Source organism: Suncus etruscus, chromosome X, assembly GCF_024139225.1.
Source record: "Suncus etruscus isolate mSunEtr1 chromosome X, mSunEtr1.pri.cur, whole genome shotgun sequence".
In the NCBI taxonomy this organism is placed as follows: Eukaryota; Metazoa; Chordata; class Mammalia; order Eulipotyphla; family Soricidae; genus Suncus; species Suncus etruscus.
In genome coordinates, this window is record NC_064868.1 from 79740418 (window position 1) to 79755987 (window position 15570).

General features: G+C 39.4%; 1 pseudogene; it reads right to left on the bottom strand.

The window, feature by feature from the left end:
• Positions 1–14691: 14691 nt before the first annotated feature.
• LOC125999616 (uncharacterized) lies at positions 14692–14786 on the bottom strand (annotated as a pseudogene).
• Between the last annotated feature and the right edge of the window lie 784 nt (positions 14787–15570).

Here is a 15570-nt window from a genome sequence, read left to right on the forward strand (position 1 = left end):
TAGACTCAAAATAAAAGGCTGGAGAAAAATTATACAAGCAAACAACACCCACAAAGAAAGCTGGAGTGGTAATACTAATATCAGATAATGCAAAGTTTATACTCAGGAAGGTTGTAAGGGAAAAAGATGGAAATTTTATATTAATCAAGGGGTATGTAGAGCAGGAAGAAATAAATCTCCTAAACATATATGCACCGAATGAGGGGCCAGCAACATATTTAATACAACTGTTGACAAATCTAAAAATAATATCAATAACAACACAATAATTGTGGGAGACCTCAACATGGCTTTTTCAACACTGGATCGGTCAACCAGACTGAAATCGAAAAAGAATATTCTAGACCTGAGGAGAGAAATAGAAGAAAGAGGCCTAGTGTATATATATAGGACACTCCATCCCCAGAAACCTGGATACACATTCTTCTCCAATGTACATGGGACATTCTCCAGGATAGATTACATGCTGGCACATAAAACATACCTCCATAATATCAAGAGGATAGAAATTTTGCAGACTACCTTCGCTGACCACAAGATTCTGAAATTATTTGTGAATTCCAAAGGGACTCAGAAGAAAAACTTTAACACCTGGAAATAAACAGTCTCATACTGAATAACCAGAGCTCCGAGATGAAATCAAGGAGGAAATCAAAAGTTTCCTGGAAACAAATGACAATAAAGACACAAACTATCGGAACTTATGGGACACAGCAAAAGCAGTACTGAGAGGAAATTTTATAGCTTTGCAAGCACACATCAGGAAGGAAGAAGGAGCTTACCTGAGTAGCTTAATGACACAGCTAATAGAACTAGAAAGTACTCAACAAAAGGACCCAAAAATAGGGAAGAGAAGGAAATAACAAAGCTGAGAGCAGAAATCAATGAAGTGGAAACCCAAAAAGCAATCCGAAAGATCAACGAAAGAAGAAGTTGGTTCTTTGAAAAATTAAACAAGATTGATACACCACTGGCAAACCTAATAAAGAAAGAGAGAGAAACTTGATAACTCGTATTAGGAATGAAAAAGGAGAGATCACTACTGTTATGACAGAGATACAAAGGGTAATCAGAAACTACTTTGAGAAACTCTACGCCACTAAAAATGAGAACCTGGAAGAAACAGATAAATTCTTGGACTCTTATAATATTCCATGGTTGAAGGAATAGGATGTAGCATATCTAAACACCCTCATCAGCATTGATGAAATTAAAACGTTAATCAAATGTCTGCCCAAAAACAAAACAAAAGCCCAGGCCCAGATGGATTCACTAATAATTTCTTACAAACTTTCCAAGAGGAACTACTACCAATCCTAGCAAACTCTTCCATGAAATTGAACAAACGGAAATACTTCCAAATAGCTTTTATGAAGCCAACATCACCTTGATACCAAAACCAGACAGAGATGCTACAAAAAAAGAAAATTACAGACCAATATTGCTGATGAATGCAGATGCAAAGATCCTCAACAAAATCCTGGCAAATAGGACTCAATGCCTCATTAAGAAGATTATCCACTATGCTCAAGTAGATTTCATCCCAGGAATTCAAGTATGGTTTAACATCTTTAAATCTATCAACATAATACACAACATCAACAACAAGAAAACAAAAAACACAGGATTATATCAATAGATGCAGAGAAAGCATTTGAAAATGTCCAACACCCATTCTTGATCAAAACTCTCAGCAAGATGGGAATGGAAGGAACCTTTCTCAATATAGTGAAGGCCATCTACCACAAGCCAGTGGCAAATATTATCCTCAATAGAGAAAAACTAAAAGCCTTCCCTCTAAATTCTGGCACAAGACAAGGCTGTCCTCTCTCACCACTCCTATTCAACATAGCACTGGAAGTACTTTCTATAGCAATTAGGCAAGAGAAAGATATCAAGGGAATTCAGATAGGAAAGGAAGAAGTCAAGCTCTCACTGTTTGCAGATGACATGATACTCTACTTAGAAAACCCTAAAGACTCTACCAAAAAGCTTCTAGAAACAATAGACTCATATCGCAAGGTGGCAGGCTACAAAATTAACACACAAAAATCAATGGCCTTTCTACACACTAATACTAATAAGAAGAAATGAACATTAAGAAAACAACCCCATTCACAATAGTGCCACACAAACTCAAATATCTTGGAATCAACTTGACTAAAAATGTGAAGGACCGGGCTTGGGAGGGTCTCTCTCCCTTCCTGGAGCAGGATTTTTAGCCAACACGGGCGGGCAGCTGGCAGGCCTCCGCATGTGCCAGCGGCCCCTTGGCCCGGCCTAGGGTAGGGGGGCTCGGACATGGGTCACCCGACCCCCCTCTCCCCCTTTCCTCCGGATCTCCAGGTGGGTTTCTGGAAGGAGCTGATGGGGCACCCTGGGTTTTCCCCACTCCCTGGCTGGGTCCGGACCCTGGCCTAGGGTGGGGCTTAAATCCCTGTCCTTCGGGCTTGGGAGGGTCTCTCTCCCTTCCTGGAGCAGGATTTTTAGCCAACACGGGCGGGCAGCTGGCAGGCCTCCGCATGTGCCAGCGGCCCCTTGGCCCGGCCTAGGGTAGGGGGGCTCGGACATGGGTCACCCGACCCCCCTCTCCCCCTTTCCTCCGGATCTCCTAGGCTGGCTACAGAGGTTGGCTAAGAGGGTGGAGATTGATCTGGGGGTGGCAGATAGCTGCTCAGCTATACTCAGGCTGTCACTGGCAATTTCATACCAGTCTACATTTTGCAATGCTCCTCCCAACCATTAGTACCCCAGATTTACTCTTCTTAAATTCAATAACACACAGTTCTATTCTCTGACCAAAGACATACAGTAGATCTAACAAATCCCAGAACTACTTAGAAGGACAGAAATTGGACACATATTGAACACATATATCTTTTGAATATTTTATGGGTATTTTCTTTAACTGATGTAACTCTCTATATATTCTTCTACTATGATGTTTCTATCTACTTTTCATCTTGTCTTTTCTTTGTAAGCTGTTCAGTAAGGATTGTTGGTGGAACTGTCCCTCAGTTTGATGCCTATAATTGAACTATGTCATGGAAACTGCTGGTCTTGTTCCCATTGCCTCCAGATGCACCAATAACGCTCCATGACATTGATCCTTGTTTGCATAGACACATTAAAATGGGAAAACACCATACATACAGATAAGTTCTTATCTAATAAATCTCAGTACAATGAACCTTACACCCTGAACATTGATATAATGACCTGGCACAGGCCTCAGAAGAATGGGCATCCTCCATTCACGCCGGAACCAGGCAAGCTATCTACGAAACATCCAAGGTCTTTTATAGCAACAGCTGGAAGCAGTCCTCTACCAGGAAAGACTCTACCAAGGGTCTGACATCGACCTCCTAAAAAGAGACTTCCGTTTACACTGAGAAGACTTGACAACAACAATGACCTGCTCTACAGGACATGGTTCTCTCTATTGCCCCATAAGTGTGAGGTGAAATGAGAGGATGCTCCGCACCATCCTGACTACAATATGGGATATGCAGACTCCAGGATCTTTAATACAGAAGCATGATACCAACAACAACAGAGACTAAGTGAGGAATGGAGGTGTATTGCCACTACAGAGGATGACTTGAATTGGACAAACTAGTGTGCCTGGAGCCTAGAGTCAGTCCTGTGCCAGGAAACTTCAGGGGTAGGGTCTCCTTGTATTTAGACCATAATTTGCCTTTCCATATCCCTTATGTTTTGGTGGGCCTATGCAAACAAATGCCACTTTAATACCGTTTTTTACTATGTTCCCTTGACTCCAATCCTTAAGAAAAACAACCCACTAAAACTTTTGAGGCTAACTTAAACTAGTAAGCATGTGCATGGAACTAGAGAAATGTACTTTGCCCTCAATGTTTAAGGAGTTACATAAGTCTAATGTCTTTAGATTATATTGTGTACTGCTAAGAAATAGTATGTACTACAACTGGGGATTTGAGGGACAAAGTAATTGTATTGTACATGGGTTCAGTTTTGTTTTTCTTAATGTTCTTTGGCTGAAAGTTCAAGGCTGGGATATTATCGATGGACTACCGAGAATTCTGTTTATGGATGATTGGGCTTCCACTGTAACTTTACCCTGTCCTCTTTCTTTGCATCTTTGTTGTCATAATTAAAATAATAAAAAAAAGAAAGGGGTATTTTAGACCATATAGCCTTAAATATTGTCTCAATTCACTAGAAGCTAATAGCACCTACTTGTAATAACCAAGGATATATCCAGACATTACGAGATGTCTCCTGGCAGTAAAGTCTCTTTCAATTTAAAAAACACTATTGCAGGCTAGAGAGGTGGCTCTCACTGGAACAGGGGTCTTCAAACTTTTTAAAGTGGGGGCCGGATTACGGTCCTTTAGAGAGCTGGAGGGCAGGACTATATGAGCTACTAATTCCTACTCACACTGCACATATCTTATATAAATAAAATGAAAACCATTTATAAATAAACAGATAATGGACCAGTAAAAAAAATGTGAAGGACCTATACAAAGAAAACTATAAAACTCTGCTCCAAGAAATAAGAGAGGACACGCGAATATTGAAACACATACCTGCTCATGGATTGGCAGGATTAACATAATCAAAATGGCAATAATCCCCAAGGCATTATACAGATTTAATGCGATCCCTCTAAAGATACCCAAAAATGCTTCAGAGAAGTGGATCAGGCACTTTTGAAATTCGTTTGGAAGAATAAACACCCCAGAATACCTAAAGCAATCATTGGGAAAAAGAATATGGGAGGAATTACTTTCCCTAACTTTAAACGTTACTACAAAGCAATAGTTATCAAAACAGCATGGTATTGGAATAAGGACAGGCCCTCAAATCAGTGGAATAGGCTTGAATACTCAGAAAATGTTCCCCAGACATAAAATCACCTAATTTTTGATAAAGGAGCAGGAAATCCTAAATGGAGCAGGGAAAGCCTCTTCAACAAGTGGTGTTGGCACAACTGGATAGCCACTTGCAAAAAATTGAACTTAAACCCCCAGCTAATATCATGTACGAAGGTAAAATCGAAATGGATTAAAGATCTCTATATCAGACCCAAAACCATAAGAACAACACATAGGCAAAACACTCCAGGAAATTGAGACAACAGGCATATTCAAGAGGAAACTGTAGTCTGCAAGGAAGTGAAAGCAGAGATTAACAGATGGGAATATATTAAGCTGAGAAGCTTCTGCACCTCAAAGGAAATAGTGCCCAGGATACAAGAGCCACCACTGAGTGGTAGAAACTATTCACCCAATATCCATCAGATAAGAGACTAATCTCAAAATATACAAGGCACTGAGAGAACTTTACAAGAAAAAAAACATCTAATCCCATCAAAAAATGGAGAGAAGTAATGAACAGACACTTTGAGAAAGAAGAAATACAAATGGCCAAAAGACACATGATAAAATGCTTCACATCACTAATCATCAGGGAGATGCAAATCAAAACAACAATGAGATAGCACCTCACCCCCCATATCATTCCAATGTCCCCCCACCAAGAGCAGAGTTGCCCTTATTTGCTACCTACTAGAGGGCCAGAGATCCCCCCATTTTACCCACCCATTTTTCCCATTCACATATTCCTCCCACACTCAAGCACACATTTTTGTTAAGATGCACATTTTGCTTTATTTAACATCATCGATAGGCATTTCTAGATGTGTCTAGATGTTATTGGATGGTTTGAGATATTATCTTGGATGTCACAGATTGCCCGGTGGTCTCAGATGTTCATGATGTCAAATATTAATATGTGGTGTCAGATAGAAAGCCTGGGGCTTTTCCCATCTCTACAGACACCACTGAAGACCCAGATGAAGATTGGAGATTTAGGGCCCATGCTCTGCATTTTCTTGATTTGCAGTATGTTACCGTATATGGCTCAGATCTCATGCCATATTTGTGGCACTTCCACTTGCAATTATTGTGCTTATTATTCGTCTTGTGGGAACAGACAAATATTGTTGGCCTTGGTGATAATTCTGTGGACACAGCAGGCTTTTCTTGACGAGTGGCCTTTCTTGCTTTGCTTTGCTGTGTGGTTGTTGTCTTCTCTTTCTGCAAGGATTACAGAGAGAGTCAGTAGGGAGAGGAAGAGTCTAGGAGTATCTAAGACAGGGGATTCTTTTATAGGAGTATGTGTGGCAGTTATTGGTGTCAGGCCAGAGTAGAGAAAAAGATTTAGGGGGAACCTATGGGGATGAAGGCATATGGAAAGGCAAATCTTACCTTATTTATTGTTTTGGTTTTATCACAAGTTACCTTCTTCGTCTTCTCTTTAGTTTTTAATCTGGACTTTTTCATGACTACAGAATTGTCTGTATCTAGCTAGGCTTGTCTGTAGGTCTTCCACTCCTTGCTTAAGCCTCCAGTGGTCTACCTCAGGCTTCAAACAATCCTACATATAAACCCTGGTAGACTATTGTTTGGTCATAAAAGAGATCCTCTGGCCAATGGGTACCTTTGATTTGTTCTGACATCACAAATCATACTCTGTGTATCCAGGTGGCAGATATCTGGGGAGGACAAATGGTGTAGTTGGGAAAAGGGAGTCTCTTCATAATCCTGTAAAGATGTATCCCAGGGGGACTTGCTACTCTTTCTTATTTCCTCTTAAGTCCTGGTAACGCTTGTGATTTGAAGACTGCTTTCTCTAAGACAGTTACCACAGCTACAGCCACTTATGGTTCCTTCTATTCTTTCCTCTATCCTTTAGCTGCTAAAATTTAGCAGATCCAATTTGACGTGTCTTAACTAAAATCCCTCTGAAGTAAATGTGGCTTTATTTAGTTATCTGGGGAGAGAAATCATTTTGCTTTCAATCCATTTTCTTCTGCAGGCTGTTTATTTATTTATGTATTTATTTATTTATTTGTTTTTTGGGCCACACCCAGCGGTGCTCAGGGGTTACTCCTGGCTGTCTGCTCAGAAATAGCTTCTGGCAGGCACGGGGGACCATATGGGATACCGGGATTCGAACCAACCACCTTTGGTCCTGGATCAACTGCTTGCAAGGCAAACGCCGCTGTGCTGTCTCTCCGGGTGTTTATTTATTTTTTTAATGGCCTGTAAAATACATAAGTTTTTTGGTCTTAGATTTTTAAAGGATGGAGAAAAAAACTAAATGTATATATCATGTCATGTAAAAAGTTCTGAGAAAAATACATTTGAGTGTACATGAATAAAGTTTTTTAGGACACAGATAATGCAAATATTTTAGTCTTGTCTATGGCTGCTTTTAGACAATGGAGTTGTTGAGTAGTGGTTATAATAACTGGAACACATAAAACATACATCTGATCTTTTCCTGAAAAGTTTTGTAAACTCCTGTTCTCTTGATTGTCTGATGGGTATTGGGTGAATTGTTTCTCCCATGGGGCTTGACATAAACCATCATGACATAGAAGATTTCTAGGTAATATGGTTTAATACAGGACAGGGTGTTATTACCATCATTGCTTACCACACACAAAAACCCCTTCCCAACTGCTTTCTGGAAGCTTCCACTCTCATCCATTGCCATTTCTTCTTAGTCCCTTTGGAATTCACAAATAATTTCAGAGCCTTGTGGTCAGCGAAGGAAGCCTGCAAAATTTCTATCTTCTTGATGTTATGGAGGTATGTTTTATGTGCCAGCATGTAGTCTATCCTGGAGAATGTCCCATGTACATTGGAGAAGAATGTGTATCCAGTTTTCTGGGGATGGAATGTCCCATATATATCCAACTAGGCCTCTTTCTTCCATTTCTTTCCTCAGGTCTACTTCATTCTTGTTGTGTTTCAATCTGGATGATCTATCCAGTGTTGATAAAGCCGTGTTGAGGTCCCTCACAATTATTGTGCTGTTATTGATATTATTTTTCAGGTTTGTCAACAGTTGTATTAAATATTTTGCTGGCCCCTCATTCGGTGCATATATGTTTAGGAGAGTTATTTCTTCCTGCTCTACATACCACTTGATTAATATAGAATGTCCATCTTTGTCCCTTACAACTATCCTGAGTATAAAGTTTTCATTATTCGATATTAGTATGGCCACTCCAGCTTTTTTATGGGTGGGTTTGCTTGGATAATTTTTCTCCAGCCTTTTAGTTTGAGTCTATGTTTGTTCTGACTATTCAGGTGCATTTCTTGTAGGCAGCAGAAGGTTAGATTGAGTTTTTTGATCCATTTATCCATTCTGTGTCTCTTAACTGGTGCATTTAGTACATTGACGTTGAAAGAATAGTCCTTGAATTTAATACCATCTTTATATCGAAATTTGGTGTGTCTTTTGGTTAGTCTTGTCTTAAGTTAGGTCTTTCAGTTTTTCTCTTAAGCCTGGTTTTGAGTCTGTAAAGTTTCTGAGCTGTTTTTTTTCTGTGAAACCATGAATTCTTCCCTCAAACAGGAAAGTGTGTTTTGCTGGGTACAGTATTCTAGGTGAAACATTTATTTTATTCAGTCTTGTCACAATATCCACCACTGCTTTCTGGCCTTGAGTGTTTCTGGTGACAGGTCTGCTGTAAATCTCAAGGATGCTTGCTTGAATGTAATTTCCCCTTTTGATCTTGCTGTTTTCAGAAGTCTGTCTCTATTTGTGGGATTCGTCATTGTGACTAGGATGTGTCTTGGGGTAGTTTTTCTGGGGTCTCTTTTGGTTGATACTCTTCGACCATGCAGGATTTGATCACATATATTCTTTAGCTCTGGAAGTTTCTTTTAATGATGTTCTTGACTGTTGATTCTTCCTGGATATTTTCTTCCTGGGTCTCTGGGACTCCAATGATTCTTAAGTTGTTTCTGTTGAGCTTATCATAGGCTTCTATTTTCATCTGTTTCCATTTTTTGACTAATTTTTCTATTGTCTGTTCATTTGCTTTATGTTTTTTTTTCCAACCTCTCCTGCTGTATGAAATTGTTACTTATCTCATATTCCACAGCACCAAGTCTATTCTCAGCTTCTGATACCCTGTCCCAGAGCTTATCCATTTTGTCATTCACTTCGTTTAATGAGTTTTTCAGGCCTGTTAGTTGACATGTTATTTCAGTTTGGAGTTTTGTGATTCCTTTCTTCATATTTTCTTGGTTCTTATTAGTGTTCTGTTCAACTCGATCCATGGTTTCTTTGAGTTCATTGAGCATCTTCCATATTGCTAGTCTAATGTCCTTATCTGAGAGGTTGATTAGTTGGTTGGTCATTATTTGGTCTTCAGAATTGTCATCTTCATTTTCTATGTCTGATGCTGGCCTGCGTTGTTTCCCCATTGTCACACTTGTATTGTGGGTTTTTATACGTGTTTTGGTGGTACTCATCGGCTAAGTGATTCAGGCAACACACTCCTCTGGCTCCGCCCTTTCTGGTTGGGTCGACTTGCCTCAAATGGATGGGAGTCCTCTGTGGATGAAGCCTCTCACAGGATCAAATCTTAGGCCCGAGCACGCAGCAGAGAAGACAGTCCAGAGAGAAATGCTGGGCTTCAGTGATCCAGCACAGTTCTTAGTGTGATTTTTTTCTTCTTTTGCAATGGTGTTCTTTTCTTAGAAAGAGCGCATGGCCACATAGCGAAGCGGAGCAAAGTGCTCTGCTGGAGCCTCTTTTCGGCCCACTCCCAAGAGGTTCATGCAACAGGATAGTATACAGACACACACAGGCCGCATTCACAATTTTTCAAAATCTGGCCAGTGTTGTTTTCTTAAAGTACATTTCTTCCTTATTATTATTGGTGTATAGAAATTCCATTGATTTTTGTGTGTTAATTTTGTAGCATGCCACATATAATCTATTATATCTAGAAGCTTTTTGGTAGTGTCTTTAGGGTTTTCTAAGTGGAGTATCATGTCATCTGAAAACAGTGTGAGCTTGACTTCTTCCTTTTCTATCTGGATTTCCTTGATATCTTTTTCTTGCCTAATCGCTATGGGAAGTACTTCCTATGTTGAATAGGAGTGGTGAGAGAGGACAGCCTTGTCTTGTGCTAGAATTCAGAGGAAAGACTTTTATTTTTTCTCCATTGAGGATAATATTTGCCACTGGCTTGTGGTAGATGGACTTAGCTATATTGAGAAAAGTTCCTTTCTTTCCCATCTTGCTGAGATCTTTGATCAAGAATCAGTGTTGAACTTATCAAATGCTTTCTCTCCATCTATTGATATGATCATGTGATTTTTATTTTTCTTGTTGTTTTTGTTGTGTATTATGTTGATAGATTTATGGATGTTAAACCATCTTTGCATTACTGGGATGAAACCTACTTGATCGTAGTGGATGTTCTTCTTAATGAGGCATTGAATCCTAATTGCCAAAATTTTTTTGAGGATCTTTGCATCTGTGTTCATGAGCATTATTGTTGTGTAATTTTCTTTTCTGGTAGCATCTCTGTCTGGTTTAGGTATCAAGGTGATGTTGGCTTTATAAAAGCTATTTGGAAGTGTTCCTGTTTTTTCGATTTTATGAAAGAATTTTGCCAGGATTGAACTGTTTGAAAGAATTCATTAGTGAATTTATCTGGGCCTGGGCTTTTGTTTTTGGGCAGACATTTGATTACTGTCTTTATTTTCTCAATAGTGATGGGGGAGTTTCTATATGCTACATCCTCTACATTCAGACTTGGAAGGCTATAAGAGTGCAAAAATTTATCCATTTCTTTCAGGTTCTCATTTTTAGAGGCATAGGGTTTCTCAAAGTAGTTTCTGATTACCCTTTGAATCACTGCCATATCAGTAGTGATCTCCCCTTTTTCTTTCCTAATACGAGTTATCAAGTTTCTCTCTCTCTTTCTTTATTAGTTTTGCCAATGGTCTATCAATCTTGTTTACTTTTCCGAAGGACCAACTTCTGCTTTTGTTGATCTTTCGGGTTGTTTTTTGGGTTTCCACTTCGTTGATTTCTGCTCTCAGCTTTGTTATTTTCTTCTGTCTCCCTATTTTTGGGTCCTTTTGTTGAGCACTTTCTAATTCTATGAGCTGCATCATTAACCTATTCTCGTAGGCCCATTCTTCCTTCCTGATGTGTGCTTGCAAAGCTATAAATCTTCCTCTCAGTACTGCTTTTGCTGTGTCCCATAGATTCTGATAGTTTGTGTCTTTATTGTCATTTTTTTCCTGGAAAGTTTTGATTTTCTTTTTGATTTCATCTCGGACCCTCTGGTTGTTCAGTATTACGCTGTTTAACTTCCAGGTATTAAAGTTTTTCTTCTATGTCCCTTTGTATTTCACATATAATTTCAGAATCTTGTGGTCAGAGAAGGTAGCCTGCAAAATTTCTATCTTCTTGATATTATGGATGTATGTTTTATGTGCCAGCATGTAGTTTTTCCTGGAGAATGACCCATGTACATTGAAGAAGATTGTGTATCCAGGTTTCTGTAGGTGGAGTGACCTATATATATATCTACTAGGCCTCTTTATTCCATTTCTCTTTTAAGGTCAAGTATATTTTTGTTAGGTTTCAGTCTGGTTGACCTATCAAGTGTTGACAAAGCCCTGCTGTGGTCTCCCACAATTATTGTGTTGTTATTGATATCCTTTTTCAGGTTTGTCAACATTTGTATTAAATATTATGCTGGACCCTTATTTGGTGCACATATGTTTAGGGGAGTGATTTCTTCCTGCTCTACATATCCCTTGATTAATACAAAATGTCCAATTTGTCGCTTAAAACTGTTCTGAGTATAACGTTTTCATCATCTGATATTATTATGGCCCTCTAGCTTTTTTATGAGTGTTGTTTTTTTGAATTATTTTTCTCCAGCCTTTGATTTTGAGTCTATGTTTGTTCTGGCTAATCAGGTGTGTTTCTTGTAGGCAACAGAATGTTGGATTGAGCTTTTTGGTCCATTTAGCAACTCTGTGTCTCTTGATGGGTACATTTAGTCAATTGACATTGAGAGAAAGAATTGTCATGCAATTTAATGCCATCTTTTTATCAAAGTTTAATGTGTCTGTTGGTCAGTCTAGTCTTAAAGTAGATCTTTCAGTTTTTCTTTTAAGGTTGGTTTTGAGTCTGTAAAGTTTCTGAGCTGTTGTTTATGTGTAAAGCCATGTATCCTTCCTTCAAACCTGAAAATGAGTTTTGCTGGGTGCAATATTCTAGGTGAAGCATTTATTTCATTGAGTTTTTCACTATTTCCCACCACTGCTTTCTGGCCTTGAATGTTTCTAGTGACAGGTCCACTGTAAATTTTAAGGATGTGCCCTTGAATGTAATTTCCCTTTTTGATCTTGCTGCTTTCAGTATTCTGTCTCTGTGTGTGAGATCCGTCATTGTGACTAGGATGTGCCTCTTGGTGTTTTTTCTGGGGTCTCTTTTAGCTGGTACTCTTAGGGCATGAAGAATTTGGTCGTATTTATTTTTTAGCTCTGGTAGTTTCTCTTTAATTATGTTCTTGACCATTGATTCTTTTTGGAGATTTTCTTCCTGGGTCTCTGGGACTCCAACGATTCTTAAGTTGTTTCTGTTGAGCTTATCAAAGACTTCTATTTTCATTTGTTCACATTCTTTGAGTAATTTTTCCGATTGTCTGATCACTTGCTTTAAGGCTCTTTTCCAGTCTCTTCTGCTGTATGTTGTTGTTATTCATCTCATCTTCCAGTGCACTAATTCTATCCTCAGCAGCTCTTACCCTGTTGGAGAGCTAATCTATTTTGCCTGTCAATTTGTCTCCTCAATTTTTCAGACATGTTATTTGACCTGATATTTCAGTTTGGAGTTTTCTGATTTCTATTTTCTTATTCTCTTGATTCTTATTAGTGTTCTCTTCTATAGTATCTTTGATTTTCTTGAATATTGTCCATATTTCTTCTCTAAATTCCATATCTGATAGACTAGGTGGTTGATTGTTTTGGGGTCTTCAGAATTGCCATCTTCATTTTCACTGCCTGGTGTTGGCCTGCATTGTTTCCCCATTGTTACAGTTGTATTGTGGGTTTTTCTGCATGTTGTGGTGGTATTCATTGGCAAGTCCACTAGTAAGGAAGCTGAAGAAATCCAGTCTCAGGCTGCTGGTAACAGCAAGACTCAAGATGGCCGCTGAGCACCTCTGACACCCAGCAGAATCCGGCAGGAATCATTGTGTGCACGTCCCAACCCACCTCTGAAGCAGGCAGTATCGCCCTCAGGAACACTGATAAAATCAAATCTCATGCAGCTAGAAACAGCAAGGCCCATAATGGCTTCTGCGCCCTTCTGAAACCCAGCAGAAACCGTCAGGAATCAGTGTTTCACATGTATTAACTTTCAAGGGAGCCTAGGTAAGGCGGGCCACTACTGCCATCTCATGTCTTTAAGAGTGGGACCTACAAAAGGAAAGCCTTCAAAGCCTTCCATTCAGAAGTTCAATAATATAGGGGTGGGGCCTGGGAGTGGGGTTGTCTGCCATTGTAAAATTTATCTAGGCTGAGCCTCTTTGAGTTTTAGTCTTTAACAGGAAGATGATCTTTCCTGTATTTTCAGGAGACAGATTCTGTTTTGTGAGCTACAGTCTAATCTGTGCCCTCTCACTGGACACATAACTCTTTGCTGGAGGCCTATGGACTCTGAGGATTAGACACTAGGACATCAATGTAACATCCATTATCAGTCAACTCATCTACATCTAGAGGTTTTATTAGATTGTCTCTTAGGTTCTCTCTCTCAAGACCTGAATTGTTGTATCTGTACTAGCTTTTATCCAATTAGGACTTTTCCCAGATCAGCACCTGGGACTCTAGCAAAGAGTTTAAGGAATTGCCACTACTTTGTTCCAGAATAATTTTTGTTTTTATTTTAGCTTTTTTTTTCTGTTTTGGGTCACATTGGCAGTGCTCAGGGGTTACTCTTGGCTCTGTACTCAGAAATCATTCCTGGAATTGCTTGGGAGAAATATGGGATATCAGGGATTGAACCTTGTTAAACCACATGTAAGGCAAATACCCTATCTGCTGTGCTATTGCTCAGGGCCCATGTTCTAGAACGGTTTTGTGCTATCAACCAATTCAGAGTTGTCTTTGACTGGATTTCGAGTGAACCAGTCAAAAATGCTATCCTGTTGCTGAGATAATTAAAAATCATGATTGTGAGGGGTTTCCACGAGAGAGATAGAAAAGGGAGGAAAGGAAATGAGGTGACAGTCTTGGTCTCAGTGCAGTTGTAAGAAATTGGGCCAAGTCTGTGGATCACCATTGAATTGCAGCTGGATTTCAGGAGCACCCTATATGCAGGAATGGACCTGAACCTGGGAGCTTGCCATATTTAGCCAATATCTTATTGCAACTCACAAAATGCAGAGCTCCAGTGCAAATGGAGTGAGAAGGGTCAGGCACAGGAGCTGGAACAGTGAAGCCAGGACAGTCCTTATATTTGGAGTTTGGAAAGGTGTGTTTGTTGTTTGTTTGTGTTTATCTATTCATTCATTTATTTTCCACCATTTAAAAATATTAAGCATAGTTATTCATAGTTGAGTTTTATACATACAATGTTAAAGCACCAGTCCCACCACCAGTGTCACCCTCCCTCCGCCAATGTTCCCAGAGTCCATCCTACATAACCATTCCCCACCCCAGCCTGCCAGTATAATTGGCCCATTTTAAATTTTGGTTGTTAAAGTTTGGTCTCATAATTTCATTGCTGTTGACTCTGGCTTGATTATTTAGTTCTGTTTAGAAAATCACTAAGGCACCTGAGACCCCTTCACTCACGTCCTCCATTATAAATATAATATAAATTTTCATGTCATCCTTGCACAGGGGTCATGGAAATCTGTATCATTCAAGTTTTAGTATATATGCGGTTGAAGTGAGCACTATTATTATTATTATTATTATTATTATTATTATTATTATTATTTTGGTTTTTGGACCATACCCAGTGACACTCAGGGGTTACTCCTGGCTATACGCTCAGAAATTGCTCCTGGATCGGAGGACCATATGGGACACAGGGGATCTAACCAAGTTCCATCCTGGATCAGCCACGTACAAGGCAAATGCCCTACCACTGTGCTATCATTCCAACCCAGCATTCCTATTTTAATATGTGTCATTCTCAACTGGTGTGAGATGATATTCCATTGCTGCTTTGATTTGGATTTCCCTAATGATAAGTGATGCTGAGCACTTTGGTGATCCTCTTGTCTTTCTCTGAGAAGTGTCTTTATTTCTCCCCTTTTATTATTTTATTTTATTTTTGGTTTTTGGGCCACAACTGGTGACACTCAGGGTTTACTCCTGGCTCTGTGCTCAGAAATCATTCCTGGTAGGCTTGGGAGACCATCTGCGATTCTGGGATACGAACCACCATTTGTCCTGGATCAGCTGCATGCAAGGCATATGCCCTACATCTGTGCGATCTCTCCAGCCCTCCTCTCCCTGTTTTTGATAACGATCTTGAATTTGTTTTTTTGTTTATCTTTGTTAGTATTTTATATATTCCTGATATTAAACCTTTATATGAAGTGCTGAATGCAAATATTTTTTCCAATAAGTTAGCTTACTTCCCATTTTAGCCCATGCTTCTTTTGCTTTGCAGAAACTCTTAAAGTTTAGATTTCATGATTTCAGTGTTTTTGATTCGGTGGCTTAGATATTT